The 15679-nt window shown below is 39.7% G+C and overlaps 1 protein-coding gene across 3 annotated transcripts in view; it reads left to right on the plus strand.

Moving 5' to 3' along the window:
- Positions 1-15679, plus strand: part of DISP1 (dispatched RND transporter family member 1) — a 92202-nt gene that overhangs the window by 39667 nt on the left and 36856 nt on the right. Inside the window, exon 1 of one of the 3 annotated variants that reach the window (XM_005241849.4) lies at positions 10385-10520. The exons of the other annotated variants lie outside the window; for them this stretch is intronic. The gene's annotated coding sequence lies outside the window, so the exon portion shown is untranslated. Of the gene's footprint in view, positions 1-10384; positions 10521-15679 lie in introns of those variants that run through there. 3 annotated transcript variants of the gene reach the window in all.

Raw genomic sequence — 15679 nt, forward strand, 5'->3', positions numbered from 1 at the left:
CTCCGTCTTGTCCTAATGAAAGGAATTCCTGTATGTAGGGGACTGGAATCACAGTTTGTGAGCATTTAAAACACAGCCCTTTGTTTTTGCTTTGTTATTTTGTGAGAATTCAAAACTGGTTCAGCAATAACTTGTTTTATAGAAAACTTACAACCAGAAATTGAGTCATGCTTATCTCTTTGCTATGATCTGTGCACTACATGCTTTTTCTTAAGCAGGTTTTTGTAAAAAAAGTTTCTATTTAGTGCTAAGTATCAATTCTAAAGCCTATTGCTTTTGCAGTATGTATTATAATATGCACATTATATGTGTACATTCTCCTAAGTGGACCTAGATCATCAGTGCCACTGAAAGAAGTGCATCTCCCCACTCCTGCTGGTTATTCTTGCCTGTTCTGGTTGTCATCCTTATGCCAGCAAACAAGCTTGTGCAGGTATGTGGTAAGTGGAATTTGGAAAATTTCTTGGGATGAAAACTAATCTATGAAGAGGAAGTGTGTGGGTGAGCATCTTAGCACATGTTTGCATGATAGGCGCTTGCCTCTTTAAATTATCGCCTAGCTTTGAAATTCCTTGTCCTCTGACCTTTGGCCGAGCATTCCAGGTTCCTTTCTCTTTTTCCCCACCCCCTTTCCCCTTGAAATGCGTAGCTTGCTGTCACCCCTGGCTTAGAATATGCCAGTACCCAAGGAGCTCAGGGTCACCTGTTCATACTTGCCATGCACAACTACTGCCTGACATCTCACATTCGGTTGTACTGGAAAGGCAGTCGAACACTAGTGGATATTACAGTCTTTTCTAATGCCTAGCCATAACTTTGTAGGCATTCGGCTTTGAGTAGTATGACCAGATCCAAGTGATACCTTTTTGTTCACGGTGAGGGGGAAAAAAATAATAGTGGATATGTCATGCAAGCATGAAGAAAAAGTCAACCAAAATTGATTGGGATGCTTTCCTCAAGGTTAGACTACTTTTTTATCTTTCTTTTGTCTCTAAAGTAAACTCTTTGGGAAAATGGCTTTTATTTTTGTTTTTGATGGTGTGTTTTTTTCTGGTAGGTTTATACACAAGTTATTTTGGAAAGGGCATATGCAAGGATTAACATTTTCTGACAAATGGAGCAGTTTTTCTGCTTTGACTTTCAATAGCTGATTGGGCTATGAGTTCTTGCTGGGAAGGTCAGTATCTTATGCAGGCGTTGCTCGTATTAAAACAGTATCTGGCTGGTGACTGTTAAATACTGTAGACTAAACAAGGCTGGTCTATTAAGTGAGATTTAAAATTGTAAAAAGAATATTCGAGTTTTAATATCTGACCACTGCTATAAAGGTTCAATGGCTTGGTAGTAAACCAATTTCTTGGCTTTATTAAAATTAGCAGTGCCCATGCCCTGGAACAGGTACACAGCCTAATTAAGTGAGCTGAAAGGGAAGGAGTTGCAAAGGGACCAAACTTTTCTCCCAGCCACGGGCCGGCTGCACAGCTGCTGCCGCCGCAGGGCTGCCAGAAGTCTTCAGCAGCTGTTGTGTGCCTGTCTCCGTGTCTGATCCGGAGGTGGTTTACTGGTGCTGACTTTGTACAGCTGTGGGGCTGCTGGCATATACCCAGTCACTCTTCTTTGCCAGGATATAAAAAAATATCTCCACAGTTGTACTCCATAATGACCAAAAGTGGCTAGTGTTCTCTCAATTCCCATACCCTGGTTTCCTGTGCAGACTGCTGTCAGTCCTACTGCTTCAGAGTCCTGAAGTGCTTGAGGATCCTCAGATCTTGGGTGCAGGAAGAAGCTGTACTCTTAAATACGTTTCAGCACCTGATCCTCAGATGCCTTAATTCTTATGCAGAGAGTTAATCTGATACTATAATTCATGTAACCAGTACAGAATTGAATCCTGTTCTGAAGAATCTCCTAGAAATTGGTAACCTGCAGGAATTGGAAAAAAATTACATTGTCTAACCAAATTGGCTACATACATCACAAAGACTGTAACAGAAGTAATCTAATTGAAGTCTGATCTTGAATTCAATCTTTAAATAGCCATCCAACTGTATTTATTGAATGTAAATCTCAAGAGATACCATCAGGTTTGAATAGCCTGCAAGTACATAATCTTAGACATTTGGTCAGTACTGGATATCTTCAATATAAAAACTTGGTTTGTTATATGGACCTCATGCAGAGAAATAATATATCTGGGTTTGTAATACAATTGTAATGCAATTTCTATATACGTTGTTCTTTTCCAGAGGATTTTTTGATTTAAGAATTGATCAGGAAGGTATACAGTTGCAGTTTTGTACTGAGAAGAATATAGCTCAGAGCTGTGTGGTTCTAGGGAACCTGTGTCCTGCTGAAGACACCAAATCTGGTTTTTAAGAAGATACACCTCGGTATTCCCTGGGTATAGTGTAAAAGGAATACAGATAGTGTTAGAAAAAAAACCTGACCCCAAACATGTTGAAGAAAGTTACATAGATATTTCATAGTTTAGATTTGTCTCAAGGTTTTTGACTTAAAGTAGCAGGTAAAACAGACACGTAATCAAACTTAGTGTAGTGAAAAGGTTTGGAAATGATGTGACTTGTGTATGATAGGCAGTAACTAATTTAGTCTAACCAGTGTGAAATCAGAGGATCCTAGAGAAATCTGACATCTCCTTCTAAAGCTATAGAGGTTAGTGCTCTGAAAGGTTTGGCTCTTGATTTATCTGAATGTATGAAAAATTCCCAGGCTCACATCTGTTTGCTAAGACGCAGCTAAAAAGACTTGACTTCCCATTGCAGGAGCTGTGTTTGGGTAACCCTCTGGCAGGCAAGTAGCCTAGTGAGCAAATATTGAGTTTGTGCTCAAATAGCATTTTCTCTTGCCTTGTCTGTCAGGCCTTCGTTAGTGTGTCAGTAAAGCTCACATCAAATAAAAGCTCCTCTGTGGGCTCTAGCAATGCTTGTTTACTCCAAACTCTTAGATCTTTTTTTTTTTTTTTTTTTTCCTGAAGAAAAAAAGATTAGCTTTGGTGCTTATTTCACTTTCTTAATGAGGAAAGGTGAAGGTGTGATGTGGGCTGTGCACAAAAACAGGGGGAGCTCTTTCATGCCTTGCTTTAAGGTTTAGGCAGTTAATTTGGAAATCCTTTAGAAAAATGAATAATTAAGCAGCCGGTAGGGGTTTTCTATGCTGTTACTAAGTCAAGGGAACAACTTGCTAGATTGAAGGTTGGTTTTGCAGTATGTAGAAGTGTTTGAGAACTACAGTTCCCACCTAATTTACTCTTAAATGAATAGCAAGAACCTTCAGCTATTGAGCTGTGAAAGTGAATGAAATGAACTAAAAAATAATTTTCTGATATCTGCAACATAAATGTTCATTTTGCACATGACTGTTTATATAGTATACATATTATAGGCAATACTCAGGCAGTTGCAGTGAATACTGATGTTGCATTTTAAGTTTCCCTTAATTTGGGTGCAAAACAGTGGTCCCTATCTTAAAAGTAATTGGTATCTTAGTGTTTTAAAAGAATCTCTTACATTTCAAGATTTTGCTGGTTCCTGAACTAAGAATATGAATCTGAAAAAGTGACTTTTCCTTTGCTTCTCTAGCTGAAATAGAAATCGGGGTAGTTATGTTTTCTGGACTGTTGTATGAATTCTTCCACATGATGGGAGAAGTGCAGTTCTTTGTTTCTTTGATTATAGACAAGTTAATATGGTGGTTACTGTAACAATATTGGTAAAGTGCATTTCTCCTGTCATTTGGAAAAAAACTATGCTGCAGTAGTCACTTTCACTGTTAACATCAGGATGGTGGTTGTAATTTAAATATGGGTGTTGTACAAGTGATGGAAGTACTACTTTTTTTATATTACTTGTTTATTTTACATTCAGGTGAAGCATTCTGTTAGTTTTTCCCTCTGGTCAGTCTGGACAGTTTTACAAGTGACATTATACATGTGTGCACTTACATAAGATACTCTTAAGTGTAGTTTGTTCATAGTGGAAAAGGTACACCTGTGAGAAAGGAATGTAAATGAGAAAATGTAACTGTGTAAACATGTTTATGCAGCTGCATTTTAATATAACTTATTATTGGAGTGCTCTGTTTAGAGAATAAAATGATTACAACTGAAGACAAGCTATTAAAAATTCCTTTAAAACAGTGAGCTGTAGATAAATCAAAAGTATAGATCTTCAGTTCTTTTTTATACTTAAGATTGTACTTAAGACTTATTTGTACTTAACACGTTTTGATCATATTAGCATCTGAAAACTATTTGAGATGCTAATAAAACTATCTTACAAACCTTCTATATTACAGCATTTTTGCGGAGTATTAAATCTGATTTTCCCCCGTTTTTCTTGATTAAAACACAACTTTATTTTTTATTTTAGCAAAAATTTTAGTAATAATTGCTTCTAGTGTGGGGAATTTCAATAATTTAATAGCTTTTCAAAACTTTTTTCTGTTGTTGGACTTGGGTTACTGTGGAGCTTCAGATACACATTTCAATTCAGAGTACATGTGATTTGGAAACATGAAAACAGAAGTTTTATCTCTATTAGATCTTCACTGAAAAAAATCATTAAATTGATGTTAATATTTCTGTTCTGTAAGTAGATAAAACAAGACAGTCTTACATTTCATGAAACTCAACCTTCACATGACCTGGTTTAAAACCTCAGGATCTCAATGAAAAAAATTAGAGAAATATTGCTAAAGTGTCTTATTTCAGTTTGGAGAGGTGGGGGGAGACTGGAAAATGTCTCTACATTACTTTGAGAGCTTTTAAAAAAAATCAATTAAGGAAGTAGTTTAGAATCCTGCTGTAGTTGTTTGCAATAATGTACTGAACTGACTTTTTAATTACACTAGGGATTTGAGAGCACATTGTTCTAGGCAATTCATGGACAATGAAAGACTCTCTTTGCCCCCAGAAATTTATTTCTGTGCTTTGACTTTGTTATTTGCGATGATGTGACCTTAAATGTCTGGTTTCTAGAATATTAAAAGAATGTCTTGGTATTCAGTTTTATTGAATGTAGCGTGTAGAGTTAAATTTCCTGATTGCAAGCCAGAAGTCCTTTGTTTATCCAAAAAAACCCCAAATAGAGCATGATCGGCAATTGGGTCTTTACATTTCCTTTGTCACTAGTGCTGGAGAAGATTGCTTTGCAAGACTTAAAGATTTTTCAGCCTCTATGTGCACTTAGTTCTCAGCCTTTCTTGAGGATGTCAGTTTTGAAAGATCTTGTGTTGAAGTCTGGATGAGTAGAAACTGGAGAAGGACAGACAATTTACTTCCTCATCTATTGATCAGACAATATTTCATCCTCATGGCGCTAGCAGTCTGAAAACGGAAGACTTAATATTTAAGACTTTGGCCATAGGTATATGATGATACTGAATCAGTTTTGCTTATGTTATGACCTTTATTTATATGAAGGTTTGTATACTCAAACCCTTGGCGGGGAGGGGAAGTGTATAGAAGGAATGCCAATGTAAGAGGATGCGAGTTTTTACATCTAATATCTTGCATTTCATTCACTTCCTTTCCTTCATCCTGTATCTCAAAGAAATAAACCCACAGATCTAAGGACAGGTTTTTCATTGCTGGGTGGTTTTGGTTTTACTTTTTACAATATTTTCTTTCATCTCTGGATGGGTAACACAGGTTTTAAATTAACTCCACTGTCTGTTTCAAGGCTCCCAAATGCCAGTTGAGAGTTTCCATCTTGGGGTGATGCCTTATGACGCAGCCGTTCTATTTTCAGGCTCAGTTTAGGTCTAGGAGCAGAAGACTCGTGTTTGTGTGGCTGCAGTCTCAGATATCTAAGTTTGTGTCTTTGCCTCATATTTCTGGACTCAAGAGCACTTGGGAGCACCGTGTAGGCATTTGGATATCTCTGCAAAATTGTCAGGTGTGACACAATCAGTGGCAGTCTATACCTAGTAATCTCTGATGGATCAAGCTGACTGAGTCCAATTAACTTTCTTAATACTGTGCTCCTGGAGTGTCCCGTGTACTGCTAGAATCTGGAAGATCCCAATATGTGCCCTGTGTGCCTCCGAATAATTAAAGTAGCTGCTGCTGTCTCAGTATTACCTCAGCAAGCACTGCATAAAAATATACTTTAGTATGAAAAGTAGTGAATAAATGGTTGTCCCTACCATGTTTCTTTCACTGTATTGTTTGTTTTAAATGGCATTTGGTAAATTGCCTACTGTAAGTACTGTGCTGTGGCATCTAAGATGCAATAGAAAATATTGTGTCCTAGAAAAAAACACCCATCAGGAAATTCTGTAAGTGGATAGGAATTGTAATAAAAATTCAGTGCAGCTATAATAAAATACTTGCAGAGTATATGTGCCATATACAAAACTCATTATGTCGTTTCAACCTCTATTTCTGCCGGGTTCATAAGCAATTCAGCAGAATTTCTACTGCATCTCTGGTGCCCTCTGTCTGGCCTTCAAGGGTTTCAAAAGCCTCTGTCCTTTTTCCCTGAGAGCTTGCATGGTCCTTCAGCATCAATTTGTCCACAGAGCACCCAAAAATGCCACCAGCTCTCCTGTTAACATCCAACACTGTCAGTCCCACAACGTCTTCTGAACCCCTCTCTCTTTAAAAGACACTGCTGTGACGAGAAGAATCTGTTATTCATGTCCTGTTAAGCTCAGAGGGGCATGTGAAGGCATCCAGCCAAGAAACAGTGCAGAGAATAGCTGCACCTGCAGTGTTGGAAGGGTGATAACTTGATAGCAGCTCTTGAGCATAGGCAGCCAAAGCTAGCAGAAGGGGCTGGCGCTCGAAGGCACCAGGCAATGCCATCAGTTTAGGAAAGTCTGTGGAAGAATCATGGCCAAGAATTGCAACTCTTTGTATCTTGCTTGAAGAAACAGAATGGTGAGAATTCATGCATTACAACACAGTATATCAGCCTGCTTTGTAAATACAAATACAAGCTCGAGTTTTTAAGGCTTATCTTTTTATATGTTACACAAACTATAATTCATTTGAATCTCCAATATGGTTATTATCCTAACAGTATTTATATTTTTTTTCTTAAGGATTGTACACAAAATTCTGGGAACTGTATTAGTATCTTTACTACTACTTGATTTGATTTGTTAAGCATATTATGAAAAATGTTATTTTTAAATCTCTGTGATAAAAAGAGGCTGCTTACCTTAAGTTATGACACGAGATGATTTACCCATTTTTGTAAGATTAAAGGATTTTTCTTCGATCAGAACGTGGGAAGTACTTTTGTTTGCCCAGAGCAGCATGTCAGTCTTCAAGAGCTTGGAAGCTGAAATCACACATTTTTAAGTAATCTGTGAATCTCTATAAAGAAAAATAATATTAAAAATTAATCTTCAAGATGGCATGATAGTCAAATTTTATTCTGCTCATTTTCTCTTTAATGCATAGTGACGCTTTTGAGAGTACTTCTTATTTATGATACAAATTTGATAGCTCCATAGGTAGGTGGAACTTCCTGGTGGATTGAGGATCATATTGACTTAAACCCAGGCTGAGTTAGCCGTGCAGATGTCCTGCACGTTCTCTGCATATATGCATTTCCAGGTGGTGGATGGAGCAGGGTGTGTTACTCATTTATCTTCTTGAGGCTTCCACAGATCAAATTTGACATCCCTGATTTGTCTTGAAGTCATCAAAATTTTTCCATGCTTTTCCACCTTCCCCTAGTTCTCCTGTGTGTGCACTCCATGTGCTGCAGAGCTATATTTTCTATACATATTTCCTGATCACTTACAAATCAAGTCAGAATTTGTCTGATATCGCTGGAGATGAGCAGTGGGATAAGTACATTAAAAGTTGAATGTAGTGCAGGAGGGGATGTTAAAGGGTACATGATGGAGGTGTCCAAACCCCAGTGTGCCAGGGGAACATCAGGCAATTAAGACTCTGCAGGGATAGAGCATAGCATGGGGGAAAGGTTTCTGAGCACACACAGTGCTGAGTTTGCTTTTCTAATAGTATAAAGGCAGTCTGTAATTCAACTGACAAGTCTGTAATTCAAATATATAATACAGTATTTAAACCCAATTTGCACAGCAATCATTTTATTAGAGCATAACCTATGAACATACGTTATACATCCATTTTACTGTCATTCTTGGGGGGGAAAAAGTATCTGCAGTAAGTTCATGTCCTAAGATACAGTAACGCTATTTTGTGCTGTACATAAAATCTAAGAGTTTTGGTAGATTTTAATCCTTTGGATTTTTATAGTGCTTTTTCTCCTAGGTATCAAAGAAGTGAGCAAATACTATGTGCCTCTTGTTACTTCTTTGAGGTGGTTAGCAAATATAAGTGATAGAGTATCTGCAGTGAACTGATATACAGTAATGTTTACATACTTAAGAAACACTTACTAGTGGACAGGTTTTTCAGAAAATCATAGAGTTTTGTGACTTTGGAAAAGTAGCCTTGAGATTATTCTTGTAACGCTTCTGGGCATATATTATGCATTTCAGATATTCAGAAAGTGAATACCATATTGTAGTCCTAGTTCCATTTTGGGTTGTGGTTGGAAGTTACCGGCTTTGCAGTATTGCTGTCTCGTTCAATGAATGTATCTGAGTTTCTTGTGTAAGAGCTGCCCACAATCAATGGCTCTATGTGGGATGGAAAGCAAGTTTTCAGTTAGCTGACATTAAAAAAATGATGTTCTAGATAGGATGCTGATGCTGTGTGGGAGGTGGAGACAGGGCAGCTGATGACAGTGACATTTTCCAGTTGAAACTAAGTTAGAAAGGCAAGGAACAGGGGTTTAAAAACCAAGAAAAGCTTCTCCTTAGAAGTGGGGAAGCACCACAGTCTCTCACCACCTGTTAAAGACCAGATCCAATGAGCAGGAGGAGCTGCCTTGCATAAAAACAAGGACCAGAGTTAGGATGTGTAATTCTAAGGTCACACTGAGGGAAACTGATCCCCAGTGTTGCCTTTGGTAAGATTTTTTTTTTTTTTCTCTGCAAAGATGCTACTAGATGAAAAATTCCTTTTGCTTCAAGCAGTTCAACTTGACCCTGAAACCAGAGCTCCTGTATTTCAGCAGAGGGGAAAGAGAGCTCTTCTAAAAAACCAGTCCCAGGTGGATTGTCATCTGCTTTGGGGTGGCAGGGGACTGGTTTATATGATCTGCCCCAGGAGGGTGCCGGCTCTGAGGTTTGCCTCTGAGAATACCGCTGCTGTGGAAATGCCAGGAGTCACCTCCCAAAACATGAGGCTTGTGTGCATGTGAGATGGAGTAGCTAGCCCGAGCATACCCTGGTAGAGCAGGTTGAGACCAGCTTGTAGCATTTCCCATAGTAGTATTTTTAAAAGTTCCTCATAATGCTGCTCTGTGAACTGAACGAGTACAGTGTTCCCCACCTTAATCCTGGGCTCTTTGGAAACACAACCTGCTGCTTTATTCCTGAGGCCCTGGAATCGGGGGGGTTAAATATCCCTGGAATGTGGCAATCTGTCTTCTCCATTTTGACTTGTCAGTGACAAAGCTAATCTTCTCAGCTCATGGAGTTTTCAGGTTTTTGCCTTAGCGGTCTATAATAATTGCATTAATGGTCTGTAATAATTCAGTTTGTATTTATGAAGACTTTAAAAAAAAAAAGGCATGAGGAGCATGTGGAGGTGTTTACTTTTGGACTACCAGGTCCTTGAGTGTTCAGGCCTGAAAGACACTCAAGAAAAGTTATTTTAGGTACAAATACCTCAAAATCTGGTGGGGGAAAAGCCCTGGTTTTACAAGACTGATTTTTGGTTTGGTTTGGGTTTTTTTGGTGGGGTGGTTGCTGCTTTTTTTTTTCTTTTTTTTTTTTTTTGTGGTGGTTGGAAAGGTGTCAGAGAGTTGTAGCCACACAGAGATACTTTAAAAACGCCCGAGCACCAAAGGATGGATAACACATTGGCAGGCGCTAACGGGGACTGAAGTGAGTTTGAAAAACACTCCAAATGACACCGGGTGCTATTTTCAGTGTCCCTCCCGCCTTCCTGGGCTCTTTCCACCTCAGAAAGGCTGGCGGCGGGGCGATGCCGCCTGCCGCTTCCCCGGGAGCGTGTGCGACGGTGGGGAGCTCCCCCGGGGCTCCCGCAGCTCCCCGGGGCGCAGGCGGGCGAAGCTGCGAGCGCGGCTCTCGTCTCCACATGGGCCTTAACCGAGCCCAGACGAAAGGGGGGCTGGGACCGAGGGCGGGGAGCGGCCCCGGGGCTCCCGCAGCAGCAGGGAGGAGCCGGCGGGTGGCTGCCAGCTCCCTGACCTGCCGCGGGAAGGGGCGGCCCCGGCGGCGGAGAGCAGCGGCTCGGCACGGCACGGCTCATCGGCTCGGCGCTCCCCGGGCTAGGCTCGGCTCGGCTCATCGGCGCGACTCGGCGCTCCCCGCTCGGGCCATTGTTGGGGCGACTGCGGGAAGAACGGGCGCGTAGGTGGGGAGGGTGGTACCTGGATGCAGAGGGTGCTGCTTTCTCCTGACTGCTGAGCTTCCCCGGCCTGGGACTGGTAAGCGTTAAGGGGGTGTGTTGTGTTGAATTGCTTCAAGTCTGGCCGTGGTGTTTCTTAGGTTACAGCTGGAACAACTCGGGCTTTCAGACAGCGTTAGGATGTAGGTTTAACTGAGACTATTGTGTACCGTCGGTTTATTTACACTAGAATGCTACTTTGCAATGCAAGTAGACTCCTGAGCTTGTAAAAGGCTACAGCTGGGTAGAAATGCTGGAGAGCTTAGAACAGGACCCTGTTAGCTCTGAAGAGTCTGGTGAGAAAGAAAAACACGCCCCCCCCCCCCCCCCCCCCCCCCGGCTCGAGATCCAGCCACTTCAACAGATGTGCTATTATAAAAGTGGTACATGAGGGTTATCATTTGGCCTTCGGAGCACGGCTAAGCAAATGGGAGACTAAAAACCAACGTACACTTGGGAAATGAAGCGGGGGAGGTGGGGGGAATCAGTTCTCGTGTGTTTAGTTTTTGAAGAAAATTGTTGTTGGACTGCTAGGGTAAAAGCGCTTTGCTGTATCTTCTGTAGGTAAATGCAAAGACTGCTCTGTGTTTGTCAAATAGGTGTGACTGCCGGTGTATACCTGCCTGACATGCGCTGGCATTCTCGCCAAGGGTTTCGCTTGTTTAATATACAGTAGTTGTAATTATGTTAGTGCTTCTATTAAAATATGAAGAAAAATGCTATTATTAGTAATGCATTCTTTGAAGATGTTCAGACATAGCTTTTACATTTGGACAGAAAACTAAAAAATCTGATTCTAAACAGATGGTCGAAGGTTTCTCAGCCTCTTACATAACGCTAATGTAGTCGGGATGACGATAGGTATAGCTGGAGCTGTATCGTAAGGAATATTGCAGCTGTAATAATTAAAATGTTAATCCCACAGCATGATGAAGTAAAAACCTGTGAAAGTTTCAATGCCTGTAACTCCTTTTACATCTAGAAAGAGAGTATTTTGATTTTTCCCCCCTCTGCTTAAGCAGGATTAGAGCTATTTTGGATCAGAATACTTGCAATTACAAAAACTTAGGTGTCTTTCATATGGTAATGGAAAGCAAATAAGTTGTGCAAATAAGATTGTGTGATGACAGTGTTGCAGTTGTAAGCAATGTTTGGGTATTTAAACAGCTTTACATGCTTTTAAACTGTGCTGCGGTATACCTGCTTTCCAGAACCACACACGTTTTTTTCTTGTAGCAGTATGTTTTGTTCCAACCATTCCTGCTTGTAGCTGTATCCTTTCCAAGACTCAAGGGTGTTTTGAAACATTTTTCAGATTTTCTTAATACGTTTTTTCCATTTTCTCTACATGTATCTGCTTAATTAATTGTTATTACTTTTCCATAAAATACTAGATTATACAAAACTTCTGGAAGAGAATTTTCTGTTGCTTCTATCTTAGTTTAATTGTATTTGTTGTGAATTCTGACTTTAAAAAGACTTTGTAGTTAAAGCACTGCAATTGATTATTTTTTTTTTCGTCAAAGCCCTGCAAACGATTTCTGTAAATGGTCTGCTGTTGTTCTACTATTTGTGCCAGAAGAAGTAACTTTAGCTTAAAAAGCAAAGCAAAAATCTATTTCTGAAGTCCTGAAGAACAGTGTTTTTCCCACCCTTTCCAGTCTTTCCCAGCTCCCTCACCCCACAGCTGTCGCTGGTGTGGGGCAGTTTGTGTGCCAGCTTGGCAACACTGCTTTGCCAGTGCCCATCTGTAGCATGAGCTGTGGTTCTGGCACGGTGACATCTGGAAACTCCCTGTCACAGGAATGGCAATTCCCGTGCCAGCCTGCCGTGCAGGAAATGAACTCATGGTGTCTCAGGTTCAGGACGGGACAGCTTCTCAGCCTCTCCGGCTGTGGAGAGGGATGGAAGGGCTCGATGGCTCGTGAAACGCTTGGTACAAAATGGAAGAGCCGAAATTTCCCTTCTGCAAACCTCTTCTGCTTCGTAATTGTCTTCTAACTACTGCTGCGTGGTACAAGTACTTAGATGGTTGAAAAACTGCTCATGAATACAGTGACATTAGTTGAGAAAATGGGTATTTATAGACTGCAGAAAATAAACTGACCGTAATGGTATTTCTCAAAAATAGGAGCTACATTGTGTCAAGCCTCAAAGTGAAACAGTTACATTAATAAATATATCAGGTAAACTAGTGTGTTGATGAAATAAGAAGTAATCTTCTTTAAAGTGAAATACATCTATTTAAAATATAGTTTAAATACTTGGAAGTGGAAAGGACAGGGAAGGCTTGTTCTAGTGAGCATTGGTATTTAGTGAAAGCTTTTCAGGGAAGACCTAGTGGTTAACAGCTGAAACGGAAAAGCAAGAATCAGGGTACTGAGGGAAACCAAGGACCACATATGAATACATAGGAGTAAGAGCTAGAGAATTTGGAAAATGTCTAGCTGAGAGCCAAAATGGAGATCAACAACCATAAAACATTAAAAAGCTGTTTGACTTGCTAAAACCATTGCAATGATAGATAACTAGACATCTCCCATAAACCCCAGTATCAGACACCAGGCACCACCTGTTACTCCTGTGAGCACTGAGAAAAAGCAAAGATGCAAAGAATTTTGGTGATGTGAAGGAGGAGAAACCCCCCCTTAAGAGTGGCTGTGCACTGGCTGGCACAGCAGATGAATTCTGGAGAGGATTTAACAGAGCTTACAGACTGAGACAGTGTAACCCATTTGCCACGTTGAAAACTTCACTGTCTTAAGGGACTACAAGGCCATTATAATATTTCGTCTGGTAGGGGACCTAATAGGTAGCATTGGGATTGTTAAATGTTGCTTATTTCAAGAATGCACTACTTCTAGAATCCAACTGTTTTAGATGAACTTTTGACATGAAAAGATGTTTTTGTTATTTCAGACATCACGTTTATCTCAGAACCCTGATGCTTTGTAGCTGACGGGTCTGCAAGGTCCAGAAAAGCTGGACTGGTTCAGCTGGCGGAGTAGTGTGATGCTAGCTATAGCTGAAAGGCTTTAGATATCTTTTAGGTGAAGTCTGAGTTTTGTCCTACCTTAAATGAAAAATGTAAAGTCTTATAACTAGCTTAGATTTGTTTTAGTGCAAGGTACAGATTTTGGGGAGTTTTTCTTTTTCTTATATGGTTAAAACAACCCTGAACACTTAACTGTTCTCTGTCGTCTTCTAAAGGTCTATAAATTATCTGTACTAATGTACTTGGTTATACTAAATTTCCACTACATCATTCCCACTTGAATTTGCACTTCTATCATTCTCAATTGCAGGCATTATGAGTCCAGGTGGGATTTGTTGAACCAATGTTTTTTTAAAGTGGTTTGTTTTTTTTTTTAAAGAAACTTTAAAGCAAAGAAAAATTCTTTCAGTTGCAGCCAAAGAAACAGGTGAACTTAATCCAAGTCTAAAAAGAACATGCTAGTTAGGGAACACCAAATCCTACATAGTTTTAGTGTGGTACAGCATTACTTTATTTCCTGAAGGTCTTGCAATGCAGATGGCAGATGTGTGCTGGGTAAGCTGTGTTCACTGTTAGCTCCACAAATAATAGAGGGATTATTCCATAAAACTGTCATGAAGTAACACTGTCTGTAGAGACTGTGGTACTTCCCAGATATGACACTCTTCCAATCTGTTGTTTTGAACTGCATGGCTAAAGTGCTTTCTTAGTAGTTGCTTTACTTACGTGTTATCAAGCATTCAGTAATTAAAGATAATTATGCTTTTCTTCCCTTAACGATTCAGCATAATTTCTAAATAGATGTTAGTATTTAAAATACCTTGTGTCCAGCAAGAGAGGTGGATACCTAAGTGTGATGTATTAAACATGTAGGTTAACACTTTTTCTCATTATACTTTTATCTTCTGTTAAGTAGGGCTGCCTATATTAAAACCTGCATTATCTATGAACTCATTATTCAGAATACCTGTCCACTGCTTCACATTCTTCAGATGTAAATTGGTATAAGTCTGAAAGTCCCACTGTATTGGAGAATACCAAATCCTAAAGCAGTTTGAGGAATGCAACAAAACTATATTTCAGTATTGAAAGAATTGAGAATTCACAAAGATTGTGTTTTGAAAGATTCTTATTTTTAGGGTTTTTTTTTTTTTCATGATGAACAGGTTCTTTGATTTCCCACATCCATGTGTTATTAAAATCTTACTGTGCTTGTACTTGTGGCATTCTAACTGGCTTATTTGTGCATCCTCTAAAGGAGAGATTCTCGGTTTAGAGTTTCCTTGGGACATTATTACATCTCTCAGTAAGTTCCCAGTCACTGCAGTTGTGGCAGAGGAGACAAAATATGGCAGAGAGATAAGAATATAATCTAAGAATATATTTTGGTGTGATAGCTGCAGGTGAAGTTTCATTGTCAGTAGAGTTGCAGTGACCGGAATAGAGTGTCACAGAAATGAAGTACCATAGTACATAATTTTTAATACCCTCAAACATGTGCAAAATTAAACTCAGGTAATATTAGACTTGTTAGGTGTCATCAACCATCTCACATTTGTTTAAAGGAAGTAAAGCTACCAAACCAAATTAAAATGTACAGCCCAACTCATATTCTAGAGGATTGGTTTGAGTCCTCATCAGTTTTTCTTAGCTGTGAATAAAATACTTAACCAGATAGCTACTTTAAGCATCCAAAGTAGTCTTTCTCACTTTAATATGGTATTGAAAGAACTTCAAGGTAAGCAGGTGCTTCTGTTGCCTTGCTCAAAGACTCCATGTCCTATGGACGGAACTCAATAGTTTCTCAAGGCTTTGGAAGAAAGCATCAACTTGATCTGTTAAAAATTTTATAGCTTGAAATAGTTCGTGAATAGCCTGTTCAGCAGGAGAACAAAGGCAGAATTGTGTGTTATGGTGGTGATGATGATCTTTGGCTTTTCTTTGAATTTACTAGTTTCTAAAGAGTCTTTCTAAAGATTGTGTTCAAACTCAAAGGCATACAGGTAGATATTACATCTGTTGAAAAGAAAGCATTTTATTTTTGATCATATTAAGTGGAGGCTGCTGGATTGTCTGGAACAGAAGTTAAAAATCCCATGCCCGCGTTCACGAGGGGCGCAGATACACTGAAGGTTCCAAGCTGCTGTGTCTGTGCTGGGATTGCCCAGCTTCATACACATGAGTTAGCTTGCATCTCTGTTTGG

Source organism: Falco peregrinus, chromosome 11, assembly GCF_023634155.1.
Source record: "Falco peregrinus isolate bFalPer1 chromosome 11, bFalPer1.pri, whole genome shotgun sequence".
Classification (NCBI taxonomy): domain Eukaryota; kingdom Metazoa; phylum Chordata; class Aves; order Falconiformes; family Falconidae; genus Falco; species Falco peregrinus.